This window comes from Zingiber officinale, chromosome 2A (assembly GCF_018446385.1).
Source record: "Zingiber officinale cultivar Zhangliang chromosome 2A, Zo_v1.1, whole genome shotgun sequence".
Lineage (NCBI taxonomy): Eukaryota > Viridiplantae > Streptophyta > Magnoliopsida > Zingiberales > Zingiberaceae > Zingiber > Zingiber officinale.
The window spans coordinates 128,624,370-128,649,944 of NC_055988.1; the positions used below are offsets into that span (position 1 = coordinate 128,624,370).

The window sequence follows — 25,575 nt, forward strand, 5'->3', positions numbered from 1 at the left end:
CATTGGTCTATTCATTTGAAAAAAAAATTGTCTCGATCAGTCCGACATTAGCAATACATTGGTCCATTTGTTTGGGAAAATTTTTACCTCAACCAATTTGTCATTCGGCGCACATAAATTGTGTTCGCATACGAGTAAACTTGGTTTAGTGCAATCTGGATCCTGAATTTACACTCATCCATGCACACCCACGAGTGAAAGAGTGACTTTCCCTATTTATTTATTCACATCATCAATATAGATAAATCAATATAAATCAATCAATATATATTAAAACTTTCAATATAAAATCAAATCTCATTTACAATAACACTTCCTCATTATTTCCATTCACTTTCCAATATAAAATCAAAGTCTCATTCACAATAAATAATTCCTCGTTGGTTGCCATTCACTTTCTAACCGAACAAAGTCCCAATAAGTTTACATCAAATTTGGTTGCTTCGTATTATTGCTCGACTGGTTCTTTTTATACACTACCGACTACAGTGCAAACTAAAGCACAATAATTAATATTACAATTTGCCGCAATCGAAGCTCCCCGCAATGAACAGCCGTTCAACCATGAAACCAGCCAAAACTCTCTCTCTCACCAGACGCAGAAACCAGTTGCGGCTTTCTTGAACAAATCCCAACACAAATGAACCAACAACAAGTCAACGATGGCTCTCCATTTCCGAGCCTTCTCGTACTCCTTCAGCCCTGCCTCAACCTTGCGACTTTCCCCTTCCCCATCTCCTCCTCCGCAGAGAGCCTCCCCCGAACACCTGGCCAGCACGACTCCATCTTCCAACGCCGAACAGCCTCCTTGCCCGAGGTCGGGAGTCATGGGGTGGAACGCATCGCCTACCACGCAGGTGTTTCCCTTGCAGATGTTTCCGCTCAGCAAGTCTAATGGCGATCTGTATCTTAATGGGGCGGATGCCACACTGCTCAGCTCGCTCTTTTCTATGATTTCGACGACTTGTTCTGGTATTTCAGCGGCTTTCACCTTGCCGAGCACGAACTCTTTCACCATCAAGGCGTCTTGGATCGTCTCTTTCTTTCCGTCGGAAGACCAAGTGAAGAACCAGTAGAGGCTCTTCTCGTCGCAGGGTAGTACCCCTGCTCTGAATCCCTCTCCGTTACACTGCTTAAACTCCGGCTTCATGCCATGGCCGTCGGGGAGGACGGTGAATCCACGGGCGGCGTACCGGCCGGAGAAAGTCGGCTGCTTTAGGCCCAGCCTTTTGGAGACGACCGAGTTGATGCCGTCGCAGCCGATGACCACCTTTGCCTTGAGCGTGGATCCATCAGCCAAGTGGAGGAGCTTCGACTCGCCGGAATCTTCCATTGCGACGACCTTGGATGAGTACCTTATGGTGCCGTGGGGAAGCTCCCCGGCGAGAGCTTCGACGAGGAGGTTCCTCCTCACGCAGCGCACTTCGTGTTCCTTGGCTGGTAGTTTCGTGACGAGCGAAGCAGAGGAAGCAGAAGAAACGACCACTCTGCAAAGATTTATTTAACAGGTTAAGTAGGAGTTTTTATCGGAGATCATAGTTTGGTGGGCATAAGAGTTACGCTTGCAGGCGGAGGTGGTGGTGGCGGAGGGAGTCACCTACGCCGAGGGCATCGAGAGCTCGCCAGGCGTTGTTCCATACGGTGAGGGCGAAGCCGGCGGCACGCAGAGTGTCGGAGGACTCGAGGACGAGGCTGCTGAGCCCCTTCCGGTGAAGCCCAACGGCGACAGCGAGGCCAGCGAGGCCAGCGCCGACGATGACAATCTCCTCGGTATGGTCCATAGGCTCGCCGGAGATTGAGTAGGGTGGTTCGGGGGATGTTTCGAATTTTCCGTGTTCAGGAGATGTTTCGAGGGAGTTTTATAGAGAGTGGGAGTGAGACTGAGGAGGTCAGTGGTGACGGCGTGGCTCAAGGGAGCCGCCAAGCACGGCCAAATTGGAGACTCCGATTTGGAGCTTTGATCGACGGTGAGATTGCTTAACTCCGCGTTACCGGTCAAATTAGTGGCCCCACGGCGGCTCGAGGTTGAAGTATACCATTAGATTTTGGAACCAAATCCATGATATTGAACTAAATCTTATCTCATCTTTTCACGCAAATTAGCAACCACAAAATTGAAGAATCTTCTAAGCAACAAGGCTAGATCAAGCTAGATGAAATCAAAGATAGTTTAAATTTAAATTTTTTGATATATATAAGTAAATTGTATTTTAAATTTACTCTAATGTAATAAACGGTGGCTTTACTAAGGGGGTATTTGGTTGATCAATTTAGGAATGAGAGAATGGAATGATAGTAAAAGATAGTGTTTGGATTGTGAATTTAGGAATGACAATTTGGGAATAATTTTTAAATTTATGGGAATCAACTAAACTTATATAGCTAGTGAGTTTCATTTCTATTCTCATTCTTATTCCATTTTACTATCAAATCCATATACATAGTCATTCTCATCATTTAACCAAACACCCCTTAATATTTTGATAAAAAATTACAATAATACCGTTATATTTTAAAAATTTTAATGCATTATAATTAATAAAATATCTTTTAAAATTCCTCCATTAATCTTCCATCAAATATCCAAATTACAAGTAATTATTTTTTGCAGACATCTCTTTGTTTTATCAACGGGTCGGATAAAATGTGTTCTCACTCCCTGACCAAACCTCTTTCTGTTCTTCAACTCCCTAATCTGCTTCAATTTACCAAATTGCTCTATTTCTTCATTTTACACTCCTCTAACTCATTTTATACTCCTTTGACTTCCAGTGAATTTCCTCCCCGACTTCCACCCTAAATTGTAGGCGACCATCCAAAATAATTCCTTCGACGTTGAAGGCAAAAATCATAGAGGCGACAAAGCCCGACTTTCACATTCAAGTGCATAACTTAAAGCTTTGAGTGCATAACCCAACTTTCACCTTCAACCCAAGGATCATCGTCGGGTTTGAAGAAGTAAGAATGTGGTAATCGAAACAATCAGAGGATTGCTAACGTGAAGCAGTGGTTTGCGTTGTATTTCGAAGGCAGAAAGAGACATATTCAAGTAGAAGGTAAGTTATGTTTTTATGTCCTAAATTTTGATTGATTTATACTCTTATTTATAGAATAAAATTAAGATTATTATTTTGTGTATGTTTCTATAAAATGGTGTGAAAATCAAAGCTTTAGTTCATGGGTATTGTCAATTTTGTTAGGTTGAATAAAATTAAGTTTCAATGTTCAAATTATAATTTTATAAATGAGTTTGTATTGTATCTTCTTCAATTTAAGGAATGAATGAAATATATGAGTTTTTTATAGTGATTATCAATAAACTGAATAATGTACCTCATTTAAGAACTTTATTGCCCCAAAAAATTTTGTGTTTGTACTTTATGGTATGAATGGGTAAATTGTTCTAATTTTTTATGGTGTCAATTCTACTAGCTCGAATAAAATTAATTTTGATGTTTAAATTGTAATTTTATGAATATGCTATGTTTTATCTTCTTCAATTAAAGAATTGAAAGAGAATGATTATCAATACATGAGATCATTCATTAAGTCCCTATTGTTTTAATCATGTCCCAATTACATCCCTAAAGAATTTTAGGGGTTAAATGTGTCCCTTATATTATTAAATGTGTCTAAATATATCCTTCTCGGTAACTCCATTGTTTATAATTAATGGAATGAGCATGTGTTTTTTTCCCCCTATACAAGCAAACTGGAAAACACGTCGTGATCATCAAAATCGAGTAGAAGAAGAAGGAAGAGGAGTAAATAAGTTTAGATACGGTGAGCCATTTTATTTCAATTTCAATTTTTTATTATTTATTGTATTTTGAAAATAAGATGGGAAATTTTTGTTGTAATTATAGGGCAAGACATATGTCATGTTTGTTGGATGGAAGCCTGACATTTATAACACTCGGGAAGAAACACAAATACAAGTTAACAAATTTAGCGGAGTTGTATATAAGTCCTATAAAACTAGTGAGGAAGCAGTAATAGCATTTATTCCATACAAAGAGAAACAAGCTGCCACCTTTATCCGTGCTGAGAAGAAACCTTCAAGCTCAACATTTGCATCAAGCTTAATTGCCGCTTCGAGTTCTATTAAACCCGACTATTATAAGATGCTAGCTAAACTTATGGATGCACAGTTAGAGTTAGCAAATGAACATCATACCCATTGTTTAAAGGTTGCAGGGATGTTAGATGAGATACAACAACAATTGAAATCTCTCGATGTTAGAGATGATACTAAGTAGTTTTTTTTTTTTTTTGTAATGAAGGTTGATAGATGTATCGAGATAAACATATGTGCTTATGTTATGTATTCCAAGCTTCTACTACTTATGTTATGAATGATCTTCAAGCATTTACCAGATCTTCATTGGTTGTTTAGGGATATAATTGGGACATGATTGAAACATTAAGAATATTTTAATAAATTACCCCTCAATAAAATGAATAATAAACTCAATTTAAGCGCTTTGATATCTAATTTTTCATGGGTTGTATTTTATGACATGAATTATAAATAAAATAGTTTTGGCTAAATTGTTCCTGTTTTTTAGTGTTGTCAATAGTGTTAGGTTAATTAAAATTGGATTCTAGATTTCTAGTTGCAATTTTATAAATATGTTTGTGTTTTATCTTCTTCAATTGAATAATTAAAAGGTAGTGATTATCAATAAACTGAATAATGTACTCAATTTAAGTGATATGATACCCAAATTTGTATGTTTTGCACCTAATGGTATGACTGATAAATTAATTTATTTTTTTCTAAATTGTTAATTTGTTTTTATATAGAAATGGGAAAGAAACCTCTAAAAATAAAGAAGGTTATGGGGAGCAAGAGCAAGAGAAGCAAGCAATCTTATTCTCGTTGTTCACCGACATATTTCAGATAAGTATTGGATGAAGTGTTATAGAATTTGGGTAATAGACAAAAAGAGAGGATTAAAAGCACTCCACTTGTTCCATGGCTCAAGATGCCTAAAATACCCATTAGTAGGACCAGAATAGATTTAGTATTTAAGAGAATCTAGCAGTTGCCTTCTCGTTCTTTCTTATTTGGTGACAACATTGTAGTTCCACTACAAGAAAAATGTCATTCAACAACATTCAAACGACAACGGTTTTATACCAAACCGTTGTCTTTTTACCTTTTAACAACGGTTTTAACAAAAACTGTTGTCGTTTAGTAATTTTTTTGGCCTATGACAACGGTTTTTAAAAACCGTTGTCTATTTATGTTTTTTTGGGGATACAACAACGGTTTTTAAAGGGTACGACAACAGTTTTTGAAAATTATTGTCTATGTACACTATTTTTTGGGATTACAACAACAGTTTTTAAAAACCGTTGTCTATTAAGTGTTGTTGAATACCATTATTTTTTCCCTTCACCGTTTTTCCCTTTCACCATTTTTTGCCGCCGCGTTTTTTCTTTCCCTCTCCTCGAAATGTTTTTACCGCCGCATTCCCCCTCCTTTACGATCTCTTCATCTACTTCACATTTTTCTTTCTCCTTTCCTCTCCAAGCCCTAAACCCACCGCCCCTTCTCCTTTCCTCTCCAAGCCCTAAACCTGTCACCCCTTCTCCTTTCCTCTCCAAGCCCTAAACCCGTCGCCCCTTCTCCATTCCTTTCCAAGCTGCGCTGCCCAATAATCACTACTTCTACAAATCCTCCTCCCAGTCGTCACTGACCGCGAGGGCGACGCTTCCCTGCAGGGCAAAGCTGGATTACTCGCGCAGCCCAATAATCAGCTTGTCATCGCCCATAGATTTGATTCCTTCGTCGAAGACATTTCCGACTAGCGTTCCGCGGAGTCGATTCCCAGTTCTCTCGCATATCCATGTTTTTCGAGTACTGAGCCCTACGATGCATCCCAACCAAGGAAGCTGGTGCCCGAAGTAAGGAGAATTGATGGTATTTAGGAGAGCTTGAGTTTGATGCTAGGTTTCCTTGCTTTTTGGGTTTGATCCCGACCAACGGGCCATGCGCTGGTATTCTTTGCTGTACTAGGGGTGAACTTCTTTACGCCTTCATCTGATTCTTGTATTTATTATTATTTTTTCGTTTGTGCGGGATCGAAATGCAGTTCGATGGTGGGAATGCACTCCAGATTGGAAAAAGTTTTCCTTTTTTTTTTAATTTCTGATTCGAAGGAGGTGTTGTAAGGGAAAGGCGGAGAGGTTGTTTTTACAAAGTCGAAGCTGATTTACTGCATCAATCCATGGATGAAGGAGGCTCCTTAGATGGACTATGTTGGACCTTTTGAGGGATATGTGGTTGGCTTTGGGACAACCGATGAGCTACGTACTGAGGTGTGATAAGTCGACACCAATGGTTGCATTGATGATATTGCAACCCTGGTGCTACTTTATGTTATCTGATACTTCACTTATCCATCTTGCTTTTGTCTTGAGATTACTTAGTTTTCTCCTCTTGTGTTTTCTACTATTGTAGGATAATTACTTGCCTTTGGAAGTAAGAGATCCTTTCAGACAGGACAGTAATGTCTACTTAACCCGATCAAAAGTTTTCCATGCTAAACTTAAGGTTGATGTTACTTCGATTTGTTTGCAGAATACTTGCAACATTTCTTGGGTGTCACAAATAAATGATATCTGAATTTCTGAAATAGGAATCACTGTTCTTTCAGTTCCCCTATTTTTATGTTCTGAATGTCTTCAGCCTGATGCTTTAGTTTGGTATTTGATCTGATAGCCCAATAATCACTGTTCTTTAAGTTCCCCTATTTTTATGTTCTGAATGTCTTCAGCCTGATGCTTTATTGGATTACTCGCGCAGCCCAATAACTGCTTTATGCATCAGAATATGTTATTTTTGCCTTTTGCGCATGTAGCTATAACATATTTTTATCTTTAATTTGGTCATTTACTTTTCTCATTAAAGTTTGTTGTATGGATTAAAGCTTCAAGATATAGAGGTTTTGTCCAACTTAAACATAACGTCATACATTTTACTAACACATTAAAATGAGTCCAACTCAAGTACAACTACATCAACAACTTCCCCTTAAGTTTCTGAAAAACGATTGTACCATAACTAGAGATGATACTTTAGGAAGGTTCAAGCTATCTAAGTACTCACTAGAATCCATGACCTTGCTTGCCTTTCATGTAGTCATGTTGGCTTCTAGGAGATGATACCATAACTAGAGATCTCAGCATCCAAGTCGTTACAAAGAAAATAACCTACAATCCAATGGAATGTGTTGGGACCTTAGATGGCTAGAGGGGGGTGAATAGCCTCTTTGAAAAGCACTAAACACAAATTTCTTCAAGAACTTTGTTAGCACAGCGGAATTAGAAAACTAAAACAAGAAAGCACAGCACACTAACTCAGAGATTTACGAGGTTCGGGGATAACTTGCCCCTACTCCTCGGCGTGTCCGTAAGGTGGACGAATCCTCTTGATCTTTCGGTAGATCACACCCCGGAAGCTATCCGGCTAAAGGATTCTCCTTCTCGGTGGAGTAACCTCTCCACAAAGTCTTTAACAGCAGTAAGAAATTAAGCACAAGACTTACAGTAGTGGCTCAAGTGAAATGATCAAAGGAAGCTCACAGCCACAATCAGCGAAGAACAAACACACTGCTTCAATCTTCCAGAGAGTTTTTCTCCACAGTGTTTTTCACAGCAAGAGCACAAAAAGCATTATCACGAGAGCCTCTCCTCTCCACCTTCATATGCCTCTCTGCTCTGTAACGGATCTCTGCCAAACCTGCAGCAAATCCCTGCAAATCCCTGCAACCGTCCACGACGTCGCCAATCACGCTTCTTCCTTGTCTGATTGTCTCAGCTCCCACCAATGGCATCCTCGTTTCCACTGGTACCTCTGAGCTTGAACCTATCAGCACAAGTCAAGCTGATTTTGACCAAACGGCTGCCAGCAGATCGCAAACGAGACGTTGCTACCAAAACTGGTTTGTCCGCAGCGAGACACAGCAAAGGCTTTTTCGTCGCCTTCTACTAATGATCCTTAATTTGAATTCACCCAACATCAAGTAATCTGTAACCTGTAACTTCGAGAAAGCTTACAGCAGATGGTTAGACACGAAATAGGTAAAAGCAATTGCGAATCAGAAACAATAAGAGAAAGCGCATGCAAACAAGCATATTGTGGATCGGTCAGACCGATCCACGCTTATTTATCTGATCGATCCGGTGACCGATCAGGTGCTTGTCCGATCGGTCCCAAGACCGATCCACCCCTTCACGCGAATATCGGCTCCCGATCGGTCTGCGGACCGATCGAACTCAGCTGGATCGGTCCGTAGGACCGATCAATATCCACTCGGCGCATCAGGATCATCCGATCGGTCCCGGACCGATCAAATGATCCACAGTGAGAATCCCGATCGGTCCCCGGACCGATCAAGAGTACCCTGATCAGGCTTTTTCCCGATCGGTCCCCGGACCGATCAAGATACACTCGAGTTATCGAGTGTTGCCTCGATCGGTCGCAGATCGATCAGTAATCGGATCGATCACCGTACATCAGCACCGGATCGGTCTGCAGACCGATCCAAAGCTGTGAGTCTCGAGTCAAGCTTCCAAGCTTGCTGCCCTCACCCCTGACGGTCCAGAGAGCGTGCTACCGAACCCTCTCCGACCATACATGCCAAGCTTCCACACTTGGACTTCCCAATTGCCTGGTTTCACTCACCAGGACTTTCCAATTGCCTGGCTTCACTCACCAGGACTTTCCAACTGCCTAACATCCCAGTTAGGACTTTCCCACTGCCTGGCTTCACTCACCAGGACTTTCCCGTGCCAAGCTCCTTGCTTGGACTTTTCCCAATCAGGTCAATCAGGTTAACCAAGTCAACCTTGATTAGTAATTAATCTGAGTTAATTTAATATCTGATTCAAACTTAAATCAGTGTCAACATCAAAACAACATCCAGGTCAGACTGTATCAACAATCTCCCCCTTTTTGTTGTTTGACAACACAATTTAAGTTTAGATCAGAAAAACTCTCATATCCATAATTTCAGGGAAATCGGGATCCTCCCCCTAAGACGGATACACTACCAAGTCAATGACGGGAATCAAGATCCTTCCCTTTATCCTCTCCCCTAAAATCAAGCTTTCATACATTTCTAAACTTAGGTATCCTCTCCCCCTTTGTCAAACACCGAAAAGGTGCAAATGAGGTGACAAAAACTCAAAAGGCTCCCCCTTAAACCATACTGCCTTCTCTTAACCGACCCAGAGTTCCCTCTTAGGTCTCAATATGACAGTAAGAAAGACAAAAGATACAATCAAATCATGGCATAGGAACAGCATAAAAAATACAGAAAATGAAGCATAATAAGAAGCAAGCAAATATAAAACCGAGGAGCATAAATATATGAGTAGCATCAGAAGTACAAATATCCAGGTCAGACTAACACATAGCATCCAAAATACATACAGACTAGGTGACACACAGACTACATCAATCAACGTCCTCAACATGAGGAGCATCATCATCATCGGCAGGAAGGGTGAAATCCTGAGACGGCACGCTGGAGGATGGATAGCCTGGGTAAGACTGCGGAGGCGGGTATCGTGCCATCCATCCGAGTAGCAACTGCTGCGTCACCACCTGATGACTGCGCATATCATCGAAGCGCTGGTCAATATGCCCGCGCAGGTCATCGTAGCGCTGGTCAATCCGTAAACGTAGTCCATCAAACTCAGCAGTCACCATCTCCTCGTGTCGATCAAAGCGACTCTCCAGCTCAGCGATCTGCCAGCGCAGATCTGGATCCTCCTCGCCATATGCAGCAGCAGCAGGAGGACGAGCAACCTGTCGTGGAAGTGGTAGCTCACCCAGTGCCCTCCCATCCTTCCACCTAACCGTCCCATCCTGACTTAGGATTCCGGACTTGGAAAACGCACGTTTCCCAAGTCGACAATCCTGCCTGACCATCTTCACTATCCTCCCCCTAGAGACGTCAATACCCATGGACTCGAGCCAATCAGTAATTATATGCCCAAAAGGCATATAGATGTTGTCGCCACTCGGTTCGCTATGGGATATGATAGACATATAGACACTCGACATAATATCAAAATCTAGACGTCGACGTAACCCATAAAGCATCAGACAGTGATATGGTCGAATTTCTGCCAACGGTTTAGAGGTGATAGGTAGAAGACATTGTGTGACAACTTTGAAAAGGATGTAGTCAGGAGCAGAGAGTCTAAGGGCTGCAAATGTAGGAAAGTCGTCATCTAACTCATCTAAACCATCCAGTCTCGGATGACCAAAGAAGTACTCATAGATTGAGTCAGAAGAGACATTAAGAGGATGAGGTATGGGTTCAGGCAAAACAGGATAAATGGAGAACACCGTCCCCGAACACAAACGACAACCTAAATACTCAAAGAAGGCAATTATGTTGAGATCAACGTTTTGCTTAGCCACTCTTGTTCTATAACTACCATCAGGAGTCGGATGAAGGTTGTTATAGAATTCAGATACTAGATCAAAGTTGATGTCCCTTTCTAGAAAAACCAAAGAATCGAGCTTGTAGTAGGCAATGGTTTCTAAAATAGAGGGACAAGATTCCTGCATGAACTTCTTATCAACGGATCGACAAGGGAGTAATTTGAAAGTCCTCTCCTTAAATGATTTTTCAAATTGTTGGTTGGGGAATCTCCCCGAACTAGCCGGTTGAGGTCGGGAGGTAGCAGGAGCTTTGGACTTGGATTTGGATTTCTCGGTTGGTTCCTTAGAGGTACCCTCACCACTAGTGGGTTTCTTCCTAACCATTTGGACAATGGGAAACAAAGAGAGAGCACCGGCCATGGGCAAACCACCAAACACAAACCACAGTCACCGTAAGAGCCATGATAACGTGAACTGCCAAAGACAATAACAGTAGAGATTAGAGATCGAGAGATTACCTCGGTGCCATTTTGACCTTCGGCTTTTAGAAGACGATGGGTCGAGAATACGAGAGGAAGAAAGGGGTGTCGGGGCGTCGGTCGGCTAGGGTTGTGAGAAAGAAGAAGATCGGGAAGAGAGGAGATCAGGAGGATTTAATGAGGGGGTAGCGCACAGTGTAATCTGATCGGACGGCTGTCCGATCAGGATCGATTTTAACGCACACAAAAAGGGTCTGATCGGTCCCCGTGACCGATCAGGAAACCCTCTGATCGGTGCTCGGATCGATCAGGGGCCTTCCTGCGAACCATAGAGAGCTGATCGGTCCCTGGACCGATCATTTGTGATTGTCGCGTGCCAGAACCTCCTGATCGGTCCCTGGACCGATCAGTGAGCCAACAGAGAGCACGAAGATATCTGGAGGACCCCTGATCGGACGGTGGACCGATCAGAGAGTCTTCTGATCGGTCGTGAGACCGATCAGTGTCTGATAATTCAGATTTCTGATATCTGAATTCGAGCAACTGACTTCGCAGTCGTTTCTCTCGAGAATTCTGAAAATTCAGAACTTCTCAAATTCAGAACACAGAACTTAAACATCTACGAACAAGAACATTTCCTAATTGCAAGCTCTGAAAGTCCTAACATTCTAGGTTTTTTTTTTTATTAAGTTACAAGTTAGTTTCAGACATTTCAGAGTTTCAAAACCTGAAATATCCAACCCTGTCATGTTTAGTTTCAAATTTGTCAAAATATATCCTAAATTACTATTCTTACATTATCAACTCATCTTATCATTAAAGATACCAATCCAAAGTATCAATCAACACATCAATCATGATTAGATAATTTCTAGACAAAAGTCCAACCAAGATTCCTTGGTTGGAATATATGAGTAAGATCTAGGAGTCAAATACACATGAATTATGTAATGACCTTCCCCATACTCAATTTATGTCTCTTCAACCTACTTATTCAAGGGATGCATAGTATATTTTGAATAAATTGGTTGTTCCTAGCATCTCACCCCATTTCTAGCAAACAAAAACAATTTGTTAAACCTTATCGTTTGTGTGAGATGTCCCCAAATTGCCCAAATCAGTTTCCCAATTACTCTTGTCATTTTAATAGTCCTTATTGATCATGGTGAGGTTCTAATGACCTAAGGAGCCAAACACATCCCCAACTCCCTCCTTAAATGACTAAATTCATTTTCCGGAAGGGGTTTGGTGAAAATGTCGGCTAGGTTTGACTTTGACTCCACATATGTGAGCACAATGTCTCCCCTAGCTACGTGATCTCTTATGAAGTGATGACGCACTTCAATGTGTTTGGTCCTCGAATGATGGACTGGATTTTTAGTTAGGTTGATTGTGCTAATGTTGTCGCATAGCACTTGTACACCCTTATAAGAGAGTCCATAATCCTCTAGGGTGTGTATCATCCACAACAACTGTGATACACTCTCTTCCATGGAAATATATTCAGCCTCGGTCGTGGAGAGAGCAACACAATGTTGCTTCCGACTTGACCAACTAACTAAACATGAACCTAAAAATTGGCAACCCCCACTCGTACTTTTCCGATCCAATTTGCACCCAGCATAATCGGAGTCGGTATAACCTATCAAGTCAAATGATTCAGTACGAGGGTACCAAAGACCTACTCTAATTGTGCCTTTAAGGTATCTCAGAATTCTCTTAACTGCAATTAAGTGAGATTCCTTGGCACAGACTTGATACCTAGCGCATATCCGCAAAAAGTATGTCCGGTCGACTAGCTGTGAGATATAGAAGACTACCGATCATGCTTCTATATTGCGTTAGATCAACTGATTTTTCACTCTCATCATTGTCAAGACGAGTGCTCGTCGCCATAGGAGTGGATACTTCCTTAGAATCACTCATTTTGAATTTCTTAAGCATCTCTTGAGTGTATTTTGCTTGATGGACATAAATGTCATCTCTAGTTTGTTTGATTTCTAGTCCAAAGAAGAATGTCAATTCTCCCACAAGACTCATTTCAAACTCACTTTCCATGTGAGTGATAAATTCATTTAAATAGCCTTTGTTATTTGAGCCACAAATTATGTCATCGACATATACTTGGGCTACAAAAATATTTTCACCATCTCTACGAAGAAATAGTGTTGGGTCTATTTGACCCCTTACAAAACCCTTTTCTAATAGATAAGTCGACAACCTTTCGTACCAAGCTCGAGGTGCTTGTTTTAGCCCATAAAGAGCTTTCTTGAGCTTGAACACGTGGTTTGGAGCTTCGGTATTCACAAACCCCGGTGGTTGTTCAACGTAGACTTCTTCTTTAATGAAACCATTTAAGAAGGCCGATTTGACGTCCATTTGATAGAGCTTGAAACCTCTATGTGCAGCAAAAGCTAGCATTGAACGAATGGACTCCAATCGTGCCACAGGAGCATAGGTCTCATCATAATCGAGGCCTTCAACTTGACTATAGCCCTTGGCTACTAGTCTTGCCTTGTTTCTTACTACCTCTCCCTTTTGGTTTAACTTATTTTGAAGACCCATTTAGTTCCAATAATGGTGGTCTTCTTAGGTCTAGGAACCAAGTCCCACACTTGGCTTCTTTCAAATTGACCTAATTTGTCTTGCATAGCTATGATCCAATCAGGATCGTGCAATGCCTCATCAACTAATTTCGGTTCAATCTCTGAAATCAATGCGACTTCATTAGACTCATTTCTGAAGAATGACCTAGTCCTAACCCCTTGTTGAATGTCTCCCACAATTTGGTCTTGGGGATGACTCGAGGCTATCCTAGATTGTCTTGGTGTTGATGGTGCCTCATGAATGGTCTCACTAGGCACAGGCAAGGACTCAATATCTGGCAAAGGATCAGATTGAGTTCTTTGTTGCCTTTGTTCATCAACATCAGAGTCAACTTCGACTCGTTCTTCATTTTGATCATTCAAACTTAGATTTCTAAGTTCAAATTGAATTTCTCCTATAGCCCTTGATTGATCATTTGAGTTAGGGATTTCTTCAAAAGCTACATCAGAGGACTCTTCAATCAATTTAGTCCTATTGTTGTAGACTCGATAGGCTTTGCTGGTGAGCGAGTACCCAACCTGAAGCTATCGAACTAAGCATATCGAACCTGAAGCTTTCGAGCATCCAATGAGCATTGTTCGAATTAGATGAGAGCTAGGACGTTAAACATGATCTAGCAACTGCACAGGACGTTAGAATTCAACGTTACAGGACGTTACAGAAATCAATTAGTATTCAACGTTAAACATGATCTAGCAACTGCACAGGACTTAAACAATCCTCGCTCTCATTGTTTAACAAGACTTAAACATCTAGCAACTGCACAGGACGTTACAGATGAGAAACGTAGCAGAAGAGCAGATTAGATGGCGTTTAGGTGAAGATCATATTAATTTCTGGTTTGATACATGGTTAGATGCATGTCCTTTGTTAAATCCCTCAGTCTCATCGTTAAATCTTGGGCTTTTATGTTCTTTACTAGTTCTATCTATGTGATTTCCATGATCTAATTAGCGGTATCCTCTATGATGTTGTCGGAAGTTTGGATTGCTCTTTTCTACTCTCTATTCCGTATAAAAACTAAATAAACCATCTCTATGCTTTTGCATGATTGTCGGAGAATTTTATTCGAATATGAATTGGGGAAAATGCTAATATAGTTAGGAATTTTGATTCCTGCTAGAAGTTAGGTCGTTTACTGAGTCTATTTGAGTATCAAGAGAGTAGATCCTTATGATAATTGTGGGTTGATCAATTTGCTTGCTCTGTGAATTTAAATTAGTAAAGCTTGTTTGTTTAATTCTCTGTGTGCTGCTTTGTTGCTTCAGCCCTTGTTTGTATTTGTGATTTTGTATGCTCCGGAAATAAGTTGGAACTTGATTTTTCATGTCTAATTTAGCTAGATTCTATAATGCTTTTTTGATGCTCGATGATAGAACCAGAATCTGGTTGTTGCTCTAAGCCATTGCTTGCTCTGTGAATTTAGCTAGATTCTATATGCTTCAAATTGGATAGAATTTTTTTTGGTATATGTAAAGTTGATAGGTTTGGTTTACCATACTTAAGAGTTACTTGTAAAGTCATATAGCTGGTCTTTTAAGACATACTACTCTGAGTTTTTGTAAAACTGTAATAAGGTCAGGTGTGAAATTTCCAAGAGATCCATTTTTTATGCCATTTACTCCTGGGAAATGAATTAACTTGCAATCATATGCTGCAGTTTCTGTGAAAGGAGAAGAAAAGAGAAGCTAGGAGGGAGGAGAAACTAGAAAAGGCTGTAGTTTAGAAGACACTCAGGCTGTTTAGAAGATGCACAAGTAGAGAAGACGTGCTCCAACAAAACATGATATTTTGGACTATTATGTGTGATATATATAAACTTTTGGCTGTGCAAACTTTTGTGATGTTTGAATGTTGATGTTTGGTACTTTTGTGATGTTTGAATGTTGGAATATCTGCATTGTAAATATTGATTATGTAGGTTTTTTATCAATGAAATTTGCACTGGATGTTTTTTATAAACCATTGAGTAGGAAAAGATTAATAAGTTTTTTATTTATTGTCAAAATGTTGTATATTGTACCCAAAGATATCAGTTTAAATATGTCAAACTGTTGTCAATGGCGTTAAAAGACAATAGTGACAAACTGATGTTATTTAACATCGTTGCCTAAAAAGACAACGGTTTTTAACCGTTGTCAAACCAATGTCATTGGCTAAAAAGACAACGCTTTTTAGCCGTTGTCGTAGACAGTTCAAAACTGTTGTTGAAGAGCCTAGGCATACGCTCAAAGACAACGGTGAAAAACTGTTGTCTTTGTAGGAAAAGACAGCAGTTTTTCACCGTTGTTAAAATGTTGTCTTTGCCTTCGTAGACAACGGTTAAAAACTGTTGTCGTTTGCCACTCCTTTTAACAACACAGCCTTTAACAATAGTTAAAAATGACCTACGACAACGGTGAAAAACCGTTGTTGTATGTCTTTTTTCTTGTAGTGTTCCATTCACATCGACTGAGTATAACATCGTCCTTGATTTTTTTCGATGTCGGCCAACTGTTTGATTTGGATATGACCATGGAGTCCAAATTTGTTGCTTGGCTATTTAGAGGAAAAGTTGGCAATGTAAATATGACTATAATTCATGATACTATAGGTTTATTAGCTAGATCAAAGAAGGTTCTAAAGTAGATGATTTTGTTAGGATGTTTATTTGTCTTCTATTTAACTGTGTTATTTTTTCTGTTGGTAATTATTCTACTCCTCGTTTTATTATGTCCTACATTGATAACCTAACGAGGTTCTTTGATTACTCATGGGGTGATGCAGCATATAGTTTTTTGTGCCACCTAATTATCTTACATAGCGGTAATAGAGAAGGAAAGGTTGGGAGCAAAATGTATATAGATGGTTGTACTGTTGGCTTGATGGAGAGTTTTAAATTTTTGAAGTACGATTTTGATATATTTCATATTATTATATTAATCTCTTTATGTATTCAAGCATGACTATATGAAAGAATTCTTTCGTTTGGACATGTACATTTTTTATGTTGTTTCCCCTAGTTGTTTTGCTGGGAACGGAGTAAGATTTCAATCAAACATGATATTGCTGAGAGATTATTTATAGCCATTGATGTTACTAGGGTAAGTTACTATATCTTTAGTATAGTATTTTATAAATATGATTGTAGAAGTGACATTTTATTTATAATTATGAAAAGGTGTTAGATATAGTATCATTTCTGGAGGAGGAGATACTATTAAGTGGCAAGCAAAGAAGTTCTTCAGTAAATATAGAAATAATAAAATTATTATATTAAATAATGATGATAAGATATTTTTTTCCATATTACTTTGAGTTTTCATAAGTCACATTGTGTGAGATGTTCTGGACTTGATAATACGATGAAGATGATTGAACTAAGTGGTGCAGATAAGAGTAATGATAAGGAGGCAGAAAAAGTTAGTGAAGATTTAGATGGTAAGAAAGATTTTGAAGAGAATAAGAATGTTTAGGTTAAAGTCAGTGGTGAGAATGAAGATGCTGGGTTGCTTGGCTATGTGAATGTGGAAGTGAACACTTAGTCAACTGCTAACTTTGACGATGAGCTTGATTTGATAGTAAAAAATGTTCTTTCTTAATTGGATAGAGAAAATATATGATTGGTAGGATCTGATTCGAGGAATGCTTCAACTGATGAGAGGCACAATGGTGATGGATTGGAAGAGCACGTTTCTGGTAGTGACATTGTTGCTTCAAAAGCAAAGAAGATTAGCATTTTTTAATCTTCTATTCTGGATACTGTGAGGACTAGTGCTAATCATGTGCCAAAAAGAAAAGTGTCGATGTTTGTGACTCCGCTTAGCTCAACACCAAAACATAAGAGGAAGGGGAGAAAAGGTAGATAGAGCATAAATCACCGATTTGTTATTTTGAAGTCTAATAGTTTTATATTGTTGCTAACCATGTAGCCACATAGGTAAATTCTATGGTAGATGTTGAAGAGGACGGTAAGAGTCCTACCAAGACTAAAATGAATGTATATAAAGGGAGAGCCGATTTGTGGGCATGAAGAAGTATTTGAAGAAGAGAGAAAGTTGTTGGCAGACTTTATAATGAAAATTTATAACACTTCTTTCTCAAAATTTATAATGAAAATTATTTTTCTCTTTCTATAGTGTTGTCATTTTGCAAGATGTGTTCCTGAGCTTAACTAGACCTATATTCCATTCTTTTTGTTTGGTGAGCCTGTTCAAAGTCAAATCATAAATATTTTTATGAGAATTATAAAAAACACAATCTGACTTATGGATTTAAGGTTTATTGTATGGACACAACTATGCAAGTTCGTAGCCAATTTCAATTTCGATAGTTGATATTTGATTTTACTTCTTATTAGATTAAGATATATGATTATATTTTGTTTTGAATGTGTAGCAAGAAGTGTTTTAGTACTTGGAGCTATACGGTAAACAAGCAAATATACAACATGGATTACTGAGCTTTTCTTGTGAGGTTGACATCCATGACTAGGGGTAGATTGTAAGAACTAAATGAAGATATATTTAGAAGATGTAAATATATCATTTTCCAAATTAATGACAGATGACATTAGTATTTGTTGGTTTTTAAAACATCTGAAGGCAATTTCAGAGTGTGGAATTCAAATCATAGTTCATTTGCAATTGGGACAACTAAAGTTTACATGAGTTTAATGATATTCTACTCCAATAAGTTTAAGATTGCAGTATAAAACCATTCCCATTTTTGTAGGCACATTTTTTAGTTGATTGCATACTTCATCTTTCAGGATTAGACATAGGTAGTCATGAGGTATTGAGAGAACAGTGTTGACATCAAGGTGCAACTTTGGATTGTGGCATCTATGCATATATGTGGGTGGAGTGTCTATCTCGTGACATAGATGATATCTGGATGTTTGCAAATGATATGAAGATGATCACTTATCGGGCCCATGTTACATCAACTATATTATCAAATAATAATGGATTGTTGAAAAATACATTTGACTAATTTATCTCGTCTTTTGCTTCTTATGATAAAACATATATAGTATGATGTGAGTTTGAATTTTGCCTTTGTATGAAGTTTTATACTGTTGGTCTTTTATGGTAAAACAGATATAGTACTGATGTCAACAAATGTAGTATTGATGACAGATATATAATTTAGTGATCAAGACATTGCTGTAGAAATTTTTATTAATTTTTTATTCTGTTGGTATAATTAGGTACAAAATATCAAAAATCAAGTATATATGTAGTTTAATTCGATATAATTGTACAAAATTTAAATATGTGTATAGTTTAATTTGGGTATATATGTAGTTTAATAGGTCTCGATGCCTCAAAAAATAGAGTATAATTGTCTCCAATTAAGGTATACATGTACGTGATATCAATATGATTTGTAAATTATAGGGTACATTTGGACACAAGTTACTCTTTAATAGAGTGTTATGGTCCTACTTGCGCGGTAAAGCACCTTTTGAAAATTATAGGATAAATAGTATAATTTACCCATAATCATATGCGATATCAGTATGATTTGTAAATTATGGGGTACATAGTATTAATTAAGTCCTACTTGTGTGGTTAGACATGCTTTCAAAATCCAAGCTTTAGTTATTTTTTTATTTTTGAATTAGGGTTAGAAATGATTTAAAAGTAGAGTTAGACTTATATCCAAGTCTAAATTTATTGTGCACAGCTCTTTAGGATACAAGTATCATGTTTAGATACTTGGATTTTTGAGATAAACTTTTCCAACTATTCTTTTAACTCTTTAACTTGACTTTTCAAGAAAGAATTTTCTTCCTCAAGATTTGCAGCTTGAGTTGAATTTCTGACTTGAACTTGATCAATTAAGGAGGTCAAGCTCACTTATTCCTTATAGATGTTATTTTCCTTAAGGAGGAGTTTAGCGTGTTCCTCAGTTTTTGTTAATTTTTTATTTATGTTGGAAATTATTTTTAAAAAATTTACACTGTAATTAAATTTTATCCCAATTAGTTCATCTAAAGCGAATGTGGATCCATTGCTCGACTCGTATTCGGACTCATCTTCTTGATCTGATTCGCCTTCGGTTGGCATCAGCGCAAGGTAACTTGCTTGCTTTGGTTCTTCTACTTCCGATCCGTCTGAGGAAGACTCGTCTCAAGTCACCTTGAGTGCCTTCTTTTGCTTTGTCTTCCTCATCTTATACATTCGTGTTTGAAGTGCCCTTGCTTGAGCATGTGATGTTCCTTTGAATTGTTGGATGTGGACTTGGACATCTTCTTCATGTCTCGTTTGGAGAAGTTTCTCTTGTGTCTAGTGAACATTTTCTTTACCATATTCACTAGCTGCTCTTCTACACCTGATTCCGAGTCGGACTCAGTTCCTACCTCGGGTTTATCTCCCTTCGAAGTACCTGCAAAAAATACAATTCCTTTATCGACCTTTATAGAATTAGTTTGTTCGTAAAGCTCTAATTCGTAAAATAACTCATCTAATTTCAATTTTAAAGGTTCCTTGAAACCTTACCTGTAGGATCATTGCATTAGAGTGGGTGAATAACTCTTGTGGCTTTCACGTTCATTTTAAAACTTGAGAATAATAGCAGTGAAAATAAAGATAGAGAGAAAGAATGAGACAATGCTAACACACCAAGAGTTACTTGGTTCGAAGTCGATGACGACTCCTACTCCAAGGCCCATATGTAAGAGTACTTTCAATGGGCAATCACTAATCAAACGAAAGAGTACAACTTCAACTTAAATATATGCAATTTGAAATGAAAACAATAGCAATGACTTGAAGAATAATCTTTAGTGTTGTCATTGTCAGAGTAGCTTTCGGGCATCGTAAAGGCTTTATTGGAGCAGCGTGTAGAAGTGGAAGATGCTTAGAATGTTATTTTTGAGGTGCTGGTCGAATCCTCCTTTTATAGCCCACTCTGGGCACCTGGAACCTCCCCTGGGCGCCCCATAGGGCTGACATAGGGTGCTATCGTTGAAACTCGATCCAGCAAAAGTTATCCACCTCCAAGTGTTCGGACCACCTCTGGGTACTCGAACCACCTCCGAGGGCCCGGACCACCTCCGGGCACCCGAACTGTGACGTAGGCCCTCTAATCAGTATGCTCTAGCTCAATGAATCGATCAACTTTTGGTCGTCCGGGCACCTGGAGAAACTCCAGGTTCCCGGATTGCTAGTCTGCCTGGCCAGGCACCCTGCCTGGCTGAAGCCTTCCAGGGCACCTAAACTAGATTTTGCTAACACCCTCTTTTCTGCAAAACATGGTTAGTCCAGACAATAATATATAAAGAACGATAAGTTTTGACAGCCTCCAGACTGTCCGGTCCTGACTTTGAGTTTTACTGAAACTCTAGGTCAGACCGACGCCTACTGTTCCCTCTTCAAAGAATGTGTCCTCACCTACTCCTCTTAGGAGAAATTACCTTTTGCCAGACCGGTCCTCTAGACCGTTTGGACTTTTGCTCAGCATCCGAGATGTCAGGACTTCATGCTGGACATCCGCTCCATGACTCGTCCAGTCTTCCACCTGTGTCCGCGACCCCCAAGATTTTCACCTAGCATCCTTGACTCTAGGATTTCTCCCAACATCCTCGACCTGCCAAGACTTTACCTAGTCCCCAGGACCAGGATATCGTTGCCTAACCGCAGCTAATACTTTCCACCTACCTAGCCTCAACTAGTACTTTCCTTTGCCTGAGATCACTTAGGACTTTCCTGAATACTCAGTTCAACTTGCTGGACAAACAACACAGCTTAACATTGAACCTTTGCCAATATCAAAATACAAGTTTGATTAGCTGGTGCTTCCAGCATCAATAATCTCTCCTTTTTTATTTATGGTAATATAGTTCAAAGTTAAGTAAAAACATTCAAAATAGTAAAGGATGTAGAATAAGTAAACACAAATTTTTAAGTAACATTTTTTTAAGGAAAAAATCAAATGTTACTCACTCCCCCTGAAATGTTACTTTTTCTCAACATAAAGCTTTTTTACTTTACTTTTAACACATTTCTCCCCCTTTGACATATATCAAAAACGATTAAGTAGAGAGAAAAGTTGTAGAAAAAATTTTAAATTTGAAACGTTAACTTTTTATCTTTTTTCCTTTAAGCTCTCCCTGAAAGAAGTATTTAACTTTTCTTTTCGAAAAATGTGTTTAGCTTTAAAAAAGTTTCTTATAAAAAAATCTTAGCTAAATAGTTAGTGTTAAAAAATAATTTCTTATTTAGCTTTTTAAAAAGATTTTCCTTATAAAAATACTTAGGTAAATACTTAGTATTAAAAAGAATTTTTTTAAAAAAAGAAACTTAGCTAAATACTTAACTTTGAAAAGAATTCCTTTGAATTAAAAAATACATAACTTTGAAAAGATTTTTTTAAAAAAAAAACTTTGAAGAGGCAATTGATTTTTAAAGAGCTTAACTTATAAATTTTCTTTTGAAAAATAGCTTAACTTTTGAAAATACTTAATTTTTAAAAATATCTCATTTTTAACTCACTATTTCTCTCCCTCTTAAAAAGTTTATGTAATTTGTAGGGTATAGTGAGCTTAAATAATTTAATTAATACATTGATTAATGACTATAACCCTAGAGTCCAAATATGAAAAACTTAAGTTTAAAAGCATGAAAGTAATTATTTATTTTCTTGATTCTTCATCTAACTCAGTCTATATTATCAAATATGTTCAACTTATGAGTTTATGTGAGATGGAATTAAATTAATTTTGAAGTTGATTTTAAGTTTGAAAATATTATCTCTAATTTTGAAAAATATTTAAATTTAAATTTCAAAAGATATTTAAGTTTGGGTTTTGAAACATATTTAAGTTTGGATTTTGAAATATATTTAATTTTCAATTTTGAAAAAAATTAAGTTTGGAAATTGAAAATATTTAAGATTGAATTTTGATTATCTAAGTTAAAAAAAGTTTAAATTTTAAAAAAATATATTTAAGTTAAAATTTTAGAATATTTCAAAATATTTAAGTTTGAATAATTATATTTTGAATTTTAAAACTTTTAATTAAGATTTTAAAATAAGTAAGATTTGAAACTTAATTAACAATTGAAAATAATAAGATTTTGAAATTAATTAAAATTTAAAAATTAATTATGAATTGAAAATAAGTAAGATTTTGAAATTAATTAAAATTTGAAAGTTAATTAAAAATTAAAAATAAGTAAGATTAAAATTTAAAAATTAATTATGAATTAAAAATAAGTAAGATTTTAAAATTAATTAAAATTTAAAAATTAATTATGATTTAAATATTAATTAATATTTAAGATTAAGTTTTGAAGATTAAATTAAGTTTACTTTGTTTTGGTTTAAGTTTGGTTAATTTGAATTATATTTGTGTTGATTAAGTAAGGTTTAAGCTTTAATTAACAAATTTTAAACCTAAATCCATTTCACACTTTTTCTAAATTGTTAATTAGGGAACCTTTTCTGTTTTGTGAGATGGTTAATTTTATCTTCAATTTAGATAAATTTCTAAGGATTGATTTACATTTAAGTTAGACTAAAGTTTAACAGTTAATCAATTAAACATTCATTTCAATCATTGGCTTCCAGGCTGTGGCGAGGTACTAGGCCTTCTTGGTCATTGGAGTAACAACCACTTCTAGACAAAACCTTTTAAATAAATTGAATATTTAATTTTCTTTCTGAAAATCCTTGGTCTTGCTAATCATTTGTCAATCAGCCTAAGTCATAATCTATCCTAATCTAAGCATGAAAAAGAAAAAGCAGTAAATCAATCATCAATCAGGTTTATCTAATGAAAATGATATTTCTATTGGCTCCCCCTGGATCATAGCCTCAATGAGGTCTATCAAGGTAGTAAATTTGATCCTTGGGAATCCAATATTGATCAAGTCCAACTTGATTAACCAAGTTAGACGTAGGGACCCATACTTGAATTAGGTTCTTAGTTGATCAATTCACTAAAGACAAATAAGATTTGAATCGATATCTAGCCTTACACCCAAGTCTGATTCAGTTGTATACGACCCTTTGTTTTCCAACAATCAGATCAAGGTTCTTAGAACACAAGGTGAACCATTCCAACGTGTCCTTAAGTCCTTTGACTTGAGTTTTCAAATTGAAAATTTCTTCAAGTTGTTGAACTTGGGTTAAATTTCCACTTTGAACTGGCTCAATCAAAGGACTTTGGTTAGTCTCCTCCTTAAGGGATTCAATCTCCTTTTGGAGTGTCTTAACTCAGATATTAGACTTACCTAATTTTCTTGATAAGTAAGCAATTAAATAATATGATCTAATTAAGGAAATACTTACAGTGGATTAGGAATCTTCTAAACCGGATAGAGATTTGTAGTTTCACTCAGACTCATCTTCCGATTTTATCTCAGACTCGGATTCAGTCTCGGCAACATGAACTTGTACTGCTAGAGCAAGGAAGCTTGCTTGCTCGTGTTCTTCGTCAGAATCTTTTGTGGATTCGAATCACATTCCTTTCAAAGCCTTCATTCTTCTTTACTTCTGGTGTCGACAATTAGGCCTGATATGTGTTGGGATGTATACTATAAGCCTAGCTTTTGTATGAACATCTATTTTGAAATATTTTGAAATGAGAATCACTTTGATCAAATGTCTGTATTTTATATTTATATTTATATATATATCAATGTAGTTGTCCATTTAATTTATATTGTAAATAACATGGTGTGTGGTGCCACACAGAAGATCATGTTGTCGGTTCCTTATAAATTATAAATAGTAACTCACAACCAAGATGGATTGGGACAAACCATTGGAACAGTTGTAGTATAATTTGGTATTAGTTTGTCTTAACTACAAAATTACACTAGTACACTATGTGTGTATTGAGCATAATCATTTGAGGTTGTTCGATTTATATACTGACTAAATAAAAGAACAGAATGTATGTGTGTCCTCTTAATCCCTATATAATAACAAGCACGTATATTTAGTATTTATTTCTTTAACTTATCAATGGATGAGATTTATTCGTTAAATCAATAGGCCTGATGAGCTGGGAGATAGTATTATTTATATGATGTGTTGTTGATTATAGAAGTAACCTGTGTCCTAATTATTTAGGCTGATGATGTCCCCTTGAGGAGCTCATAAGGATTATCATATAAACCTTGCAGGTGGACTTAGTCCGGCATGATAATAAAGTTGAGTGGTACTACTCTTGGAATCAAATGTTAATTAATTGAGTTGTCAGTAACTTATTTAATTAACAGACATACGATATCTTAAACACAGGGAGATTAATGCACTCATGATAAGAAAGAGCTCATATTGTAATATGGGATTGGTGTGGTAGTTCAATAATAACTCTTTAGTGGTATGAGTTATTATTGATGGACTTGGGTTGGGTGTTTGGGCCGAACACAGGAAGCCTAAGCCCATCAGGAGGACTAAACCAATTCCTCCTCTAGGTCCCTGTTGTAGCCTCTATATAAAGTCTCGCATCCACCCATCCATAACTTGGTTTGGTTTAACTTGGTTTAGTTTAACTTAACATGGTTTGGTTTAACTTAACTTGGTTTAACTTGGTTTGGTTTAACTTGGTTTGATTTAACTTGGTTATAGAAAGAGAGATTTTTTCTAAACAGAATTTGGTTATAGAAAGAGAGATTTTTTCTAAACGGAATTATGTTATTTTTCTTTCTTTGTAACTAACGACATGCCTATAAAAAGGAGTAGGTGGTGGCTCCTAAAACCTAATTTTTCTAATTTTCTAATTCTCCACAATCCTCTTCTCTCCTTATGGTCGGCGCCCCTCTTCCCTTGCTAGGGTCGACCCCTTCCTCACCTTGCAAGGGTCGCCCCCTCCTCTCCTTGCTTAGGGTCGGCACCCCCTTTCTCTCCTAGCTAGGGCCGGCGCTCCTTCCTAGCAATCCATTGGTGGTCGGCGGCTTGAAGAAGAAGAGGAAGAAGATTAGAAGGTGTCCCATCCTAGAGGCTTCTTTTGTAGCCGGCGGTTTGGAAATCGAGAAGAGAAGGAGGGTGATGTTGTCTTGGTAGATCATCGCCCACACGACGTCCAAGAAGAGGAGAGGAATACGACAGAAGATCAAGAGGTCTTTAGCTACAAAGAAAAGA

General features: G+C 37.6%; 1 pseudogene; it reads right to left on the reverse strand.

Annotated features, from left to right (window-relative positions):
• Positions 1-356: 356 nt before the first annotated feature.
• Positions 357-1,844, reverse strand: LOC122042303 (annotated as a pseudogene).
• Positions 1,845-25,575: the final 23,731 nt, after the last annotated feature.